Here is a 13,597-nt window from a genome sequence, read left to right on the forward strand (position 1 = left end):
TGGTTGGGCACCATCCCATTCCTTCCCCCCCCCCCCGTCCCGTCCCAAATCCTTTTCCGATCCTTTCCAAGTGCTATATAGTCGTAATGGCTTGGTGCTTTCCCTTGATAATTCTCATTCCCCTTCCACCCCCCCCCCTTTTCTCTCACCACACATGTTTGTTTTTCCTCTTCTCTCACTCCTCCCTAGTAGCTCTCAACCCTCCTTCAGTCATTTTTTTCCCTATTAGTCCTCTTTTATTGTGTCCCTTTCCTTACATTCTACAAAAGTGTTTTTATGTTTATATGAGTGTTTATATATTTATTTTTTCATGGTTGGGTTATTCTTTTTTTCCTAAAGTGAATCTTAAGTGGCAAGAGGCTATGGTATATTTGATTAGTAGTATTGTTGTTGTTTGAGATTCGCTACCTGGAACAAAGTTCCAAGTAGCACGGGCTATGGTGAGCCCGTAGTGATTAGTAGTAGTCCCGGTATTGTATATGGAGAAAATAGTCATGTGTCGTACCTCAGCATGAGGATGGGTTGGACTAGTGCGTGGTTAAGGGGGGCGGCGCCCCTCCGCCCACCAACACACTGATGGTAGTGGGTGACTGGGGCCAGGGACTTGGCAAGTATGGGGAGAGAGAGAGAGAGAGACGGAGCGAGGGAAGCACATATAATTAAAGCATAGCATGTGTGGGGGGAACTCCCAACTTCCTTATAGTAAACTGGTAGTTAACTCTTCAGCGCGTATACTGAGGCGTAAAGTGATTAGCATCGATCCTCTACGTGTTCAGTTCTGCGGCGTATCTGCCGCCTTGATGTGCTGCTTTGATTGTATACTTGTTCCCCTTAACTGTGGGTCTCGAGCCTTCCTCGTTGCCTAGTCGGGCCCTCGTGCATTGCCAACGAGGTGCACCACTTTCTCTAATTAAGGAGTGTTTATTAAACTCTGCTGCCTCCCAGGGGGAACTCTGCTGACTCCCAGGGGGAACTCTGCTGACTCCCAGGGGAACTCTGCTGACTCCCAGGGGGAACTCTGCTGACTCCCAGGGGGAACTCTGCTGACTCCCAGGGGGAACTCTGCTGACTCCCAGGGGGAACTCTGCTGACTCCCAGGGGGAACTCTGCTGACTCCCAGGGGAACTCTGCTGACTCCCAGGGGGAACTCTGCTGACTCCCAGGGGGAACTCTGCTGACTCCCAGGGGGAACTCTGCTGACTCCCAGGGGGAACTCTGCTGACTCCCAGGGGGAACTCTGCTGCCTCCCAGGGGGAACTCTGCTGCCTCCCAGGGGGAACTCTGCTGCCTCCCAGGGGGAACTCTGCTGACTCCCAGGGGGAACTCTGCTGACTCCCAGGGGGAACTCTGCCTCATTAATCATTTTTCTTCAATATTTTCCGTTGCGAGAATTTTAATGTATTTTTCCTCTTTAACATAAATCTGTTTAGTGAGCATGCGCGTCCCACTGGTAATGATTACTTTCAGGATCTGACGGCTGGCGAACACGTGTGTCATTAATTACCTGCGCTTCACCTACCTCATGTGGTGGGCGCTACACCTGCACCTGAGTGATAGGTCGTCATACACCTGGATCGCCCTCGATGGACCGCCCCTCGATGGACCGCCCCTCGATGGACCGCCTTCGATGGACCGCTCACTTTGTGTGTACCAGAACACGCTGCTCAATAACGGCTTCATCTGGTGCTTATTAAACCTCCTTCAATCACGAATGAGGCGGCGGCGTGCGGACCTTAATGATGTGACGGCTCCTTAAGACAAGTGTGCTCTCACGAACGTAGTTAGCGAGCAGTGGAGTAACGACGGCTGGTTCCAGGTCTTCTCGACCTGTAGTTATCGAATTGTCGTTCCGAGGTTGAGTTGCCGTTACGTTAATTGCTGTACTTTTCACTACATCTACATTTGGTACCTTTAATGACATCATTAGGCTTGCCAGTACACATGGGCATCTCGTAAGTGCCACAACTGGCAGTGGAAGCGCCTCTCTTCAAGTGCCAAACCAGAAAGTGACAGTGGGAGTAGCTGCCACCACCACCACCACCTCCAGCACGGAACAGCAGCACACAGTAGCAGGAGCGAGGGATGGTGCTGGAGAGGCAAAGTGGATGGGTCTGCCGTGCAGGTGGGGGGATAGGGGCGAGGAGGAGTGTGTAGATAGCGCCGAGTTAGGGTGGGGGATAGAGGAGTTAAAACACCCTCATATGTCCGACAGGTCCCTCTCCCCCACCTATCCTTCTGTGCTAGGTGTATGTACTGGACCTGGCTGGCGTATAAGAAATATTGCCGGAACAACCGTGGACATCTTCAAGACTAAACTAGATTTATTCCTCGGAGTGCCGGACCAACCGGGCTGTGGTGGGTATGTGGGCCTGCGGGCCGCTCCAAGCAACAGCCTGGTGGACCAAACTCTCACAAGTCAAGCCTGGCCTCGGGCCGGGCTTGGGGAGTAGAAGAACTCCCAGAACCCCATCAACCAGGTATCAACCAGGTATCAACCAGGCGTGTTGATATTCTGTCACCATAATAAACGCAATAACTGTGGTAGTACTAGCAACGTCCCGGAAAATTATCTCGTTTTGCTGTTCAGCATTGTGGCGATGGTTGTGTAGCCCACACACACACACACCACACACACACACACACACACACACACACACACACACACACACACACACACACACACACACACACACTCCTACACTGTTCCGGGAAGACGCCACTAACGGAGAAGCAAACATGCACCAGTACCCGGCTTGACCGGCACGACATGACTTAATTGTTCAGGTGAGTCCTTGTTTTGGAAGACTTGAGAGAACTGGAGCATATAGGTAACGTGCGAGTGACGAATTATAAAATATTAGAATAGTGGGTTGTGGGAGTCCTGGGGAGTGACCTGGACCTCCTGGGACACCACTGTGAAGGACTTCCTGGTCACTGGCCTCAATCTTTGGACCCTCGACAAAGATATTCAATAGAAGACCAAATGATGAGTATATCTTTGGTCCTGGAAGGTGGCGTCGAGTTCCCAATAAGTGATATTGAACAAATTTACCTCGAACAGTTGTAAATAAAAAGGCCTGGCACCCAAGATTATAATTTGTTTTATTGATATTAATATTATTGTTGAATAAATTTTTTTATTGCACTCGGTATTATTAATGACTCCTGTCGTTAGGGGACTGAAGAAATTTGAACAAATCGAGTAAACATTCCCTCCCACCCTCTCTCTTCCCCTCTCCCCTCTCTCCCCTCTCTCCCTCCCTCCTTATACAACTTGCAACGCGACGTTATTGTCAGTTATTAATCTCACACAAGCGTGAGCTGGAGGGGCTCACGAGGGGTCCTATACCCTGGGGTGGCTGGGGTATAGGACCCCAGCCTATAGAGACCCCAGCATGAGAACCCGTCTTCTCATGCTGGGGTAGAGAAGACGGGTTCTGGCGGGAAAAAGAAAATGGTGATAAGAGTAAAGTAGGAAGAAAGCAAATGGATAATAATAGATTTAACATTATTTACAACCTGTGGCACTGAGGCCTGGCACGCACAGGCAAGGCAACAATGAACCGGGTGACGTATATTTATGCACGTGTATGTTCGAGTAGCAGACATTTTTAGAGGCCGTGCTTTCTCATACCAGATGGATCCATAGTTGTATCCAAGGGAAACTAACGTACCAAACTTGTTGAATTTTGAGGAAATATTTGCGTAGGAATTGTACGTTGTCCTCTGTAAAACTTGACTGTGCGGTATTGTGAATAAGCTAGGGAAGGTTAGGTTAGGTCGTGCGCATATTTGTAGGTGAAACCGTACCGTTTATACGTGTGTCCAGGATGGTACCTGTCAGTGAGCCTGTGTTTTAGTATTAGTATATATCTAGCCAGTACACCAGAGGTACCACGGGAGACATCTCCCGTCACGCAGGGTGCAGTCGCACCTCCTCAGATCTCTAGTATCATCTATTGATACTGGTAATGGCTCAAAAGGGCCACCACTTACGGGCTATTCATGCCCGTGCCACCTTTTGGGTGGCTTAATCTTTATCAATCAATCACCAGAGGTACGGGTACGTGTCCCGGGCAGGGTTACCTTGAGGTGATTCCATGGCTCAGCGACCCCGCGGCCCGGTCGTCGACCAGGCCGCGGTCGCGTTCTCCAGGGTGCTCTGGAGAACATTTCTCCTCCACATACTCGCCTCTCTCCTTCCACCAGTAAATCCTCACCTGGATGTAAATCACCTGTTGGATCGTGCTCTGGGAAAATCATGCCGCTTAATAATGTTAATAACATGTTCCAACATTAATACAAGAATTGGCTCTTACTCTGTGTGCGACGCATAAAATCGAGAATCTGTAAATAATTGAGTTGACAAATAGAAAGGTCGAATTTGGCAACTTACACCATGAAGCCTCAGACTAGTGAAGACGAACATGTACAGGCTGGAGAGAGTTGAATTTCTGAAGGAGTAAAAGTACCTTATATAAAGACGGAAAGTTCGGGAAGTGTGAGTAAATGTGAAGTACCGTAAGATATATTTTAATGTCAACCTTTGTTGAATATTATTGGTTAAAGTGAATATTATTGGTGATAATGAATATTATTGGTGATAATGAATATTATTGGTGATAATGAATATTATGGTGATAATGAATATTATTGGTGATAATGAATATTATTGGTGATAATGAATATTATTGGTGATAATGAATATTATTGGTGATAATGAATATTATTGGTGATAATGAATATTATTGGTGATAATGAATATTATTGGTGATAATGAATATTATTGGTGAAAGTGAATATTATTGGTGAAAGTGAATATTATTGGTGATAATGAATATTATTGGTGAAAGTGAATAATATTGGTGATAATGAATATTATTGGTGAAAGTGAATATTATTGGTGATAATGAATATTATTGGTGATAATGAATATTATTGGTGATAATGAATATTATTGGTGATAATGAATATTATTGGTGATAATGAATATTATTGGTGATAATGAATATTATTGGTGAAAGTGAATATTATTGGTTAAAGTGAATATTATTGGTGATAATGAATATTATTGGTGAAAGTGAATATTATTGGTGAAAGTGAATATTATTGGTGATAATGAATATTATTGGTGAAAGTGAATATTATTGGTGATAATGAATATTATTGGTGAAAGTGAATATTATTGGTGAAAGTGAATAATATTGGTGATAGTGAATATTATTGGTGAAAGTGAATATTATTGGTGATAGTGAATATTATTGGTGATAGTGAATATTATTGGTGATAATGAATATTATTGGTGAAAGTGAATATTATTGGTGATAATGAATATTATTGGTGAAAGTGAATATTATTGGTGACTTAAGGCCTATCTACCTCAAGCTGTGGTGGCCTTAATAACCTCAAGAGATTATTAAGTACAGGAACATGTGTAGAAAAAAGGTTAAATTATGGGGAAAATGTAAAGCATGGGAATAAGGAAGAAGTATGTGAATAAGATAGGAATATAAGAATAAGGTAAGAATAGTTATGAGTTTTGAGGTTTGCTGTCTTCTCTACAGCTGCTATTCATTTAGTGTCTTGTGTTGACACTAATGATGATGCATTACTAATTATTGTTTCATTGGCGGGTATTTGAATTATCGAGGAAAATATAGTACCCAGCGGCTGGTGGTGGTGTGGGGGGGGGGGGGGGGGAGTAGGCTGGTGGTGGTGTGGTGTGGGAGTAGGCTGGTGGTGGTGGTCGTGGGGGGATTGGGGTGTGAGTATGCTAATAAGGGCGAGGGTGGATGATGTGGGTATTTTGGTTCACGTGAGTGGCTTGTGTTGCTGGAGGCGTTTGTGGACATTGGCTGTTACACGACTACTGTGTGTGTGTGTGTGTGTGTGTGTGTGTGTGTTGTGTGTGTGTGTGTTGTGTGTGTGTGGTGTGTGTGTGCATGTGTGTGTGTGTGCATGTGTGTGTGTGTGTACTCACCTAATTGTGCTTGCGGGGGTTGAGCTTTGGCTCTTTGGTCCCGCCTCTCAACTGTCAATCAACTGGTGTACAGATTCCTGAGCCTACTGGGCTCTATCATATCTACATTTGAAACTGTGTATGGAGTCAGCCTCCACCACATCACTTCCTAGTGCATTCCATTTATTAACTACTCTGACACTGAAAAAATTCTTTCTAACGTCTCTGTGGCTCATCTGGGTACTAAGTTTCCACCTGTGTCCCCTTGTTCGTGTCCCACCCGTGCTGAAGAGTTTGTCTTTGTCCACCCTGTCAATTCCCCTGAGAATTTTGTAGGTGGTTATCATGTCTCCCCTTACTCTTCTGTTTTCCAGGGATGTGAGGTTCAGCTCCTTTAGCCTTTCCTCGTAGCTCAATCCTCTCAGTTCCGGGACGAGCCTGGTGGCATACCGCTGAATCTTCTCTAACTTTGTCTTGTGTTTAACTAGGTATGGACTCCAGGCTGGAGCTGCATACTCCAGGATTGGTCTTACATAAGTGGTATACAGGGTTCTGAAAGATTCCTTACACAAGTTTCTGAAGGCAGTTCTTATGTTGGCCAGTCTAGCATATGCCGCTGATGATATTCTTTTGATGTGGGCCTCTGGGGACAGGTTCGGTGTGATATCAACCCCCAGATCCTTCTCTCTATTTGATTCTTGCAGGATTTCCCCTCCCAGATGATACCTTGTGTTCAGCCTCCTGAACGTGTGTGTGTGTGTGTGTGTGTGTGTGTGTGTGTGTGTGTGTGTGTGTGTGTGTGTGCGTGTGTGTGTGTGTGTGTGTGTGTGTGTGCATGTGTGTGTGTGTGCGTGTGTGTGTGTGTGTGTGTGTGTGTGTGTGTGTGTGTGTGTGTGTGTGTGTGTGTGTGCGTGTGCGTGTGTGCGTATGTGCGTATGTGCGCACTCGTCTAGTTGTGCTTGCAAGGGTTGGGCTTCGGCTCTTTGCTCCCGCCTCTCAACTATCAGTCAACTGGTGTATAGGTTCCTGAGCCTATTAGGCTCCATCGTATGTACATTCGAAACTGTGTATGGAATCTGCCTCCACCACATCACTTCCTTATGCACTCCATTTGCTAACTACTCTAAGGCAGAAATTCCTTCTACTGTCTCTGTGGCTCATTTAGGTACTAAGTTCCTCCTGTGTCCTCCACAGGTGGCGATGGTTTATGATATATTACTCCGCGACGCTCTGCCTCACCTTTAGCACCAGGAGGCATCTTTACCATAGGGAGAAGACAGCTACAGGATTCGGAGATAGTGATTTAGGAATGAATATATTTTCCAACTCTTAACACCGGTGACACAAATTTGGCAACATGGCAGCGTTTGGGGCGCTGGTAAACGTTGAAACATCATTAAGACACCTAAATTAGGAGTTTCTTAAGGCAATCTACATAACGTATGTTAGACCAATACTGGAATGTGCAGCACCGACATGGAAACCGCATCTTTTGAAGCTTAAAACGGAAAATTTAAAAAGCACAAAGGTTTGTAAGAAGATTGGTGCCAGAGTTATGAAGGTTAAGCTACGAGAATAAGCTAATGAAACTAGATCTCGCAACCCTAGAGGATAGAAAGAACAGAGAGGGGGGGACATGATCACAACATGAAAGATCATGAGGGAAATAGAGAAGGTGGACTATTCTACCCCTTCTTTCTCCTCCCCCCCCCCCCCATTCCAGTTGTCACTAAGCACCCAAGGTCGCTTGATGACCTCACATGTACAACAGACCTCAATTATGCAACATGGTATCTTGGGTCAGTTCATGGAACGAACACGCAATCGTCTCCGGCAATTGTTGGGGGGGGGGGAGGGGGGTTGATTGTATACGTTCTACTGTTGGAAGTATTCGTCCCTTGTTCCCTCGGTCTGCGAGTGTGTTTGAATCGTATATGATTGTATTTGTTAGAGATGGTGATCACTTTAGGTCAGTGGTCACTGGCAGATCAGTTCCCTGATAAAATATCGAGGCGATGCGATGGAAGTAGCATCGTAGAGTCCACGGATGAGAGTTTGATCCTATCGCTCGGCCTCGATATTTTCTCAGATGCACCACGTTCTCACGGGAGACATCTCCTGTCACACAGAGTGCAGTCGCACCTCCACAGATCTCCAGTATCATCTATTGATACTGGTAATGGCTCAAAAGGGCCACCACTTACGGGCTATTCATGCCCGTGCCACCTTTTGGCTGGCTTAATCTTCATCAATCAATCAATCAATCTTCAACTGTAGCTTACCTTGAGTCGCGCCTGCCTGGCGACCCCGGTACCGGTCACCCGGCCACGTGTACAAGGACGGAAGTCACCCAGAGAACTTGCAATTTAGCGCGAGAGAAAACGGTATTAACTGTTTTAATTATAAATAATTATCAGTTGATAGCCATCTTGAGTTATTTAATGATAAGCTAACTGTTGGGCTGGTGTGTGTGTGTACTCGCTTAGTTGTGCTTGCGCGGGTTGAGCTCTGGCTCTTTGGTCCCGCCTTTTAACTGTCAATCAACTGGTGTACAGATTCTGGAGCCTATTGGGGGTCTATCAATGCCCTATCTATGTGTGTGTGCGTGCATGCATGTGTGTGTGTGCGTGCGTGCGTGTGTGGGGGTGCGCCCGTCCGGGTTGTGCTGTACAGTGTCATCTGCGTAGTTTCCTTGTGGCAACTTTTATAATGACTTATATTAAAACTATATTATGATTTGTTTACAAATTGTATATGAATATGACTTTAGTCATTTTTATTTATAAACATGATATATATATCTTATGATACACAGTAGAATTATTATAGGTGACAATTATCATAAAATATTTATATAATTATTGGCTTTCACTTTATTTTGGAAAGTTCAGAATAGGTTTTTGGGGGTTTATAACCTTACTTTAGTACAGTGTGATGGGACGTGTGGGGGGGGGAAGGTGGGGTGAGAGAGGAGGGATTGGGAGGGGGTGTTTGTCTGGGCTAGCAAGTTATAAGGGAATATGAAACCAGAGGTTACCTCCTGCAATGGTTCTCATGCGACCAAAATATAGTTAATTTTGTACACATGTTTACTTCCAAATGAGGTAATTGTTTCCGTGTGTTCCACAGGTGAGGACAGACGAGAGCACAAGACGCAGACAAGAGGACAGACTGGCTGAGTAACACTAAGTGGGTGTAGCGGGTCTGTTCTCAGCAGGCACGTCAGCTGTTGTTGTTTTAGATTCAGCAACTCGTTACAAATGATTGGCAGGTAATGTATGGCACACGGAGGGTAATACAAGCGGGTGTAGGAGGGGAGGAGCTCTTGGCTAACACGCAGGAGACAGAAAACTTCCATACTATCCTGAGTGTTAACAACCAGGAACTGTGACGACTGTGGGTCTTGTGATAGGCTGGAGTCTCATATACCGTCTATCACTTAGGAGAACATATTAAAATTAGTTGGACTGCAGAATTAACTCTACCGGCTAGTGACCTGTGAAGGTGGGACCTGCTTCGTTAATCAGTATTCCAATAGTACAGATCATTGCTGTTACTGCACGACTCTTGATGAGCACACCATAAAGAAGTGCCAACTCCTATATCAGACTCCCAACAACAGTGTTGGCACTATATCACTATGGTGATATAGTGCCAACACTATATCACACCAACTCCTTATCAGACTCCCCCTTGCTGGCTCTCCCTAATTGAGGCAGGAGCAAGCAGGCTCCCTTACCTCTGCTGGCCCTCCCCTTGGCCTACCATCGTGCATGGTTACCTGTGCTAGGTAATAGGCAGGCAAGCAGGCAGGCAGGCAGGGAGGCAGGCAGGCAGGGAGGGAGGGAGTGCATGCGAGTCAGTCAAGATTTGAGTATTAATAGTGTGGTGCAGCGTCCACACAGAGACCTGGCCCGCATGCTTTGCTTCACCGATGAACACCTGCACGGGCTCGTCCACTGCACCGTGCACTCTATGATGCATCTGTATGCACTCTCTCACTCATACTCGCATATCTCTCGCACTCACAGACATTTGATGCCACCACACCCCTGTACTCGTCTAATTGTACTCACCTAATTGTGCTTGCGGGGGTTGAGCTCTGGCTCTTTGGTCCCGCCTCTCAACTGTCAATCAACAGGTGACGTGTGGGACATGACACATGTGTGTGTGCGTGTGTTAGAAATATTTGTAGTAGACATACTAGAGGAAAAAAAGATCGGTTAGAAAAGCGGGGTCCAAAAGCTAATAACTCGATTCTGCAGACACAAAGAGTAAACACACACACACACACACACACACACACACACACACACACACACACACACACACACACACACACACACACACACATATATACTTACATTCCAGGCAAATCACACCTAGAAGCGTGCCGATGAAGAAACTCGATGCTATTAACGCTTCCGTTCAAGTTCAAGTCTCCGCACGGCTCAAGTTCACCGAGCATTAGAACCCCGTGACCTACCCTCAGCTTATGCTTTATTAATGTTTAAGTTCACTGGCCAAGGTGTTTACCACTTGTCCTTCCCAACACTTGTTACAAGGTTTGCAAGAGATTGTTTACTCCATTACCGTAATGACGTTATTTTGTACTTATTTGTTTATATATTTCCTAAGTAATTATCAAAAGTAGGCGCCAAGTCGGGGAGACTGTGGCATAAATTTCCTAAATGCCACATTGATTTTAATATTAAATCAAATATGAATTCCTTCTATAATGTAATGAAACGGTTAAACTTAAGTGAATTTAGGCATTCTTCAATATTTTTCAAAGAGGAAAAAAGCTAAATCAAAGTAGAGGAGGTGAGCTGCCCATGCAAGGTGTCACCTGGGCTGTACCTGGAGTGGGTTCTGAGAGTCCTTCTACTCACCGTTGAGCTGTCATAACTTGGTCCAACAGGCTGTTACTTGGAGCGGTCCGCAGGCCCACATAAGATTTCTGCACCAGGAGAGCCGACACTAGACTGTAATGAAGGTGAAGGTTACAGCATACTATAATACCCAGGACTACTGTATTCTCTATATTCTATTTGCTATCTTTGTAAGTACTGGGACAAGTAAAATACAGGCATAATACACGCAGCATGTCAAATTAATGTTTCAGTCGTTGCAGCAATTTTCTTAAATCGATCTAAGTTACACAATATGGGGTTAATATTTAAAATCTTATTTTATTAAACAATTTAATATCGTCCATGAATGATTTGCAAGAACCTTCACCATTGTTCTAAGCAGTTGAATGATGATAATCTCTTGTATGTATATACTGTGTTCGACATTTCTACCTTGTTTGACTGCTATACTAATATTGTTTTAATAAATATGCAAATTATGTAAAAACAGGTGACATGATCACCACCTGATTTATAACAAGACTTGGACAAATGTACGAGGATGAGTGTTTAAAAGTTGCAACATCAAGAAAATGAAAGAGAAGTTCAAGCTAGAAAAATAATTTTGTGGGCAAAAACGTTTGTAAATATTTATTTTTAGATCATTGGTAGCTGGATGGGGCACTACAGATGAGAGGCAGTGTGCCCTAAACCATCCGGAGCTTCCATACGTCACGTGACAGAGGTTATAGGGTAACTACACACACACACACACACACACACACACACACACACACACACACACACACACACACACACACACCATGCAAACGTGTAGTACATAGAACGACTTACGTTCATATGTGCAACATTCAGAGAGTGGTGCTCACAGACCACTGACACAGCGTGGCCCAATCACTCCCGAAATAAAAATGAAGAAAGTTACGTAAATAGAAGCAGACTCCTGCCTCACGGGCCTGGTCATCACTGACGCGGGGACATAAATACACCCGGACACAACACAACAACATAGAGTAGCAACACAAGATACCTAACACATACACCGAGACGTGGCTTGGACACCACTAGTACATTCACGCCTGAACATGGAACAAAGTTGGGGTTGGGTGGGGATTTGTTGTGGGGGTCGTGAAGCATCGTATCCCTGTCATCCACCTACATTACTCCTTCCCGATGTAACCCATTATCCTCGTCCCCCTTCCTTCCCTCTGACATCTTTTCTTTTCCTTCACCTGTGACTTCTTTCCCTCCCAGAGCCTGAGCCCAGCTGTACCCTCTCCCACTCCTGGGGCGCCACAGCTCCACAACGCCACCAGCCTCGCCTGTGTCTCACCGATACCGAACACCAGCACCTGGTCTTCCCTCGTATATAACTTTGACTACTGGCGTCATGCCTCTTTGTTGTGGCCGCTGCTGTTGCTGGTGCTGTTGCTGGTTCTGTTGCTGGTGGTGTTCTGGGTGTTGAGGCACAGTGGATGGTACTATGAAGACTTAAGGCAGTATTGTGTTGGTTGAGACATGTTGTGACCTGGTGGTCGTCAAGGGCGCCCTGAGTCACAGCTTCGCTTTCTGTCCGCACTAATATAGACGAGTGACCCAACTCTTCTCTGAGAAGCTGAGGCTGTTGCTGCTGTTGCTGTTGCTGCTGCTGCTGCTGCTGACTGTTGCTGCTGCTGCTGTTACTGCTGCTGCTCTTGTAGCTGCCTGGTGCCGCCCAGTGAAACGCTTCTCTATACTATCCACACCACAATGTACAAAATAACCCAATTGAAAATGTGTGCAATAAAATTAATTAAGATGATACAGAAATAATAGAGCTTTTTGTTCACTGCCTTTCCTTCACTTACAGGGTAAACTTCTACCAGTCTTCTTAGCGTTCAAGACACCTTTCCTCAACTCTTGCAGTCGGTATTGCTTTTTTATACGCCTGCCGAACGATTTTTGTTTACAAAGCTGGATGAAATTAAGTCCTTGTACATGTATATTTATAATTTTGAAGACTGCATAAGCATTTTAACTAATAAATTAAGGATTAATTAAATGTTTATGAATTGGAATAACAAAAAAAATCGTTTTAGTGGGCGGGGAGGCGTGAGAAAGTGCGGCCGCTGCTGGGTTGTCTAGGCCGTGTTTGAGCCAATATTGGCCGCCCGTGAGAGTTGGCCAGGAGCCACACCTTCCGTGTTTGGCCGCCTCTTGACACTTGTTGATGATGCTCTTCAGGACCTTGCCCTCCTGCTTGATGCTGCCTCCACCTGCCTCCTGCCTGTCTCCAGCCTGCCTCCAGCCTGCCTCCAGCCTGCCTCCTGCTGCTGCCTCCAGCCTGCCTCCAGCCTGCCTCCTGCTGCTGCCTCCAGCCTGCCTCCAGCCTGCCTCCTGCTGCTGCCTCCGCCCTGCCTCCAGCCTGCCTCCAGCCTGCCTCCTGCTGCTGCCCCCGCCCTGCCTCCAGCCTGCCTGCTAATCCCCACCCCTCCCTCCTCATCACGTAAGCACACATAAGCTTACAGCATAAGCGGTTTTTATCAACAAGATATGTGCCACACTGCAGAACCTTCCTGCAGGCGCTACAGCTGAGGAATCCAGAACAGCATTGCGCCGAGGACGGTGGTCTCGACCTAGGACAAACGGTCGTGTTTATCACATGTTGCAAAGACTCCTGTACAGCTGCTGCTCCAGTACGGACAGCTGACAATCGGACTGGTGTAGGTGTGTCCCTGTCTACGGGGAGCTGAGGACGAGCTCTTTGTGCCCTGTCCACTAGCCT

This window comes from Procambarus clarkii, chromosome 16 (assembly GCF_040958095.1).
Source record: "Procambarus clarkii isolate CNS0578487 chromosome 16, FALCON_Pclarkii_2.0, whole genome shotgun sequence".
NCBI lineage: Eukaryota > Metazoa > Arthropoda > Malacostraca > Decapoda > Cambaridae > Procambarus > Procambarus clarkii.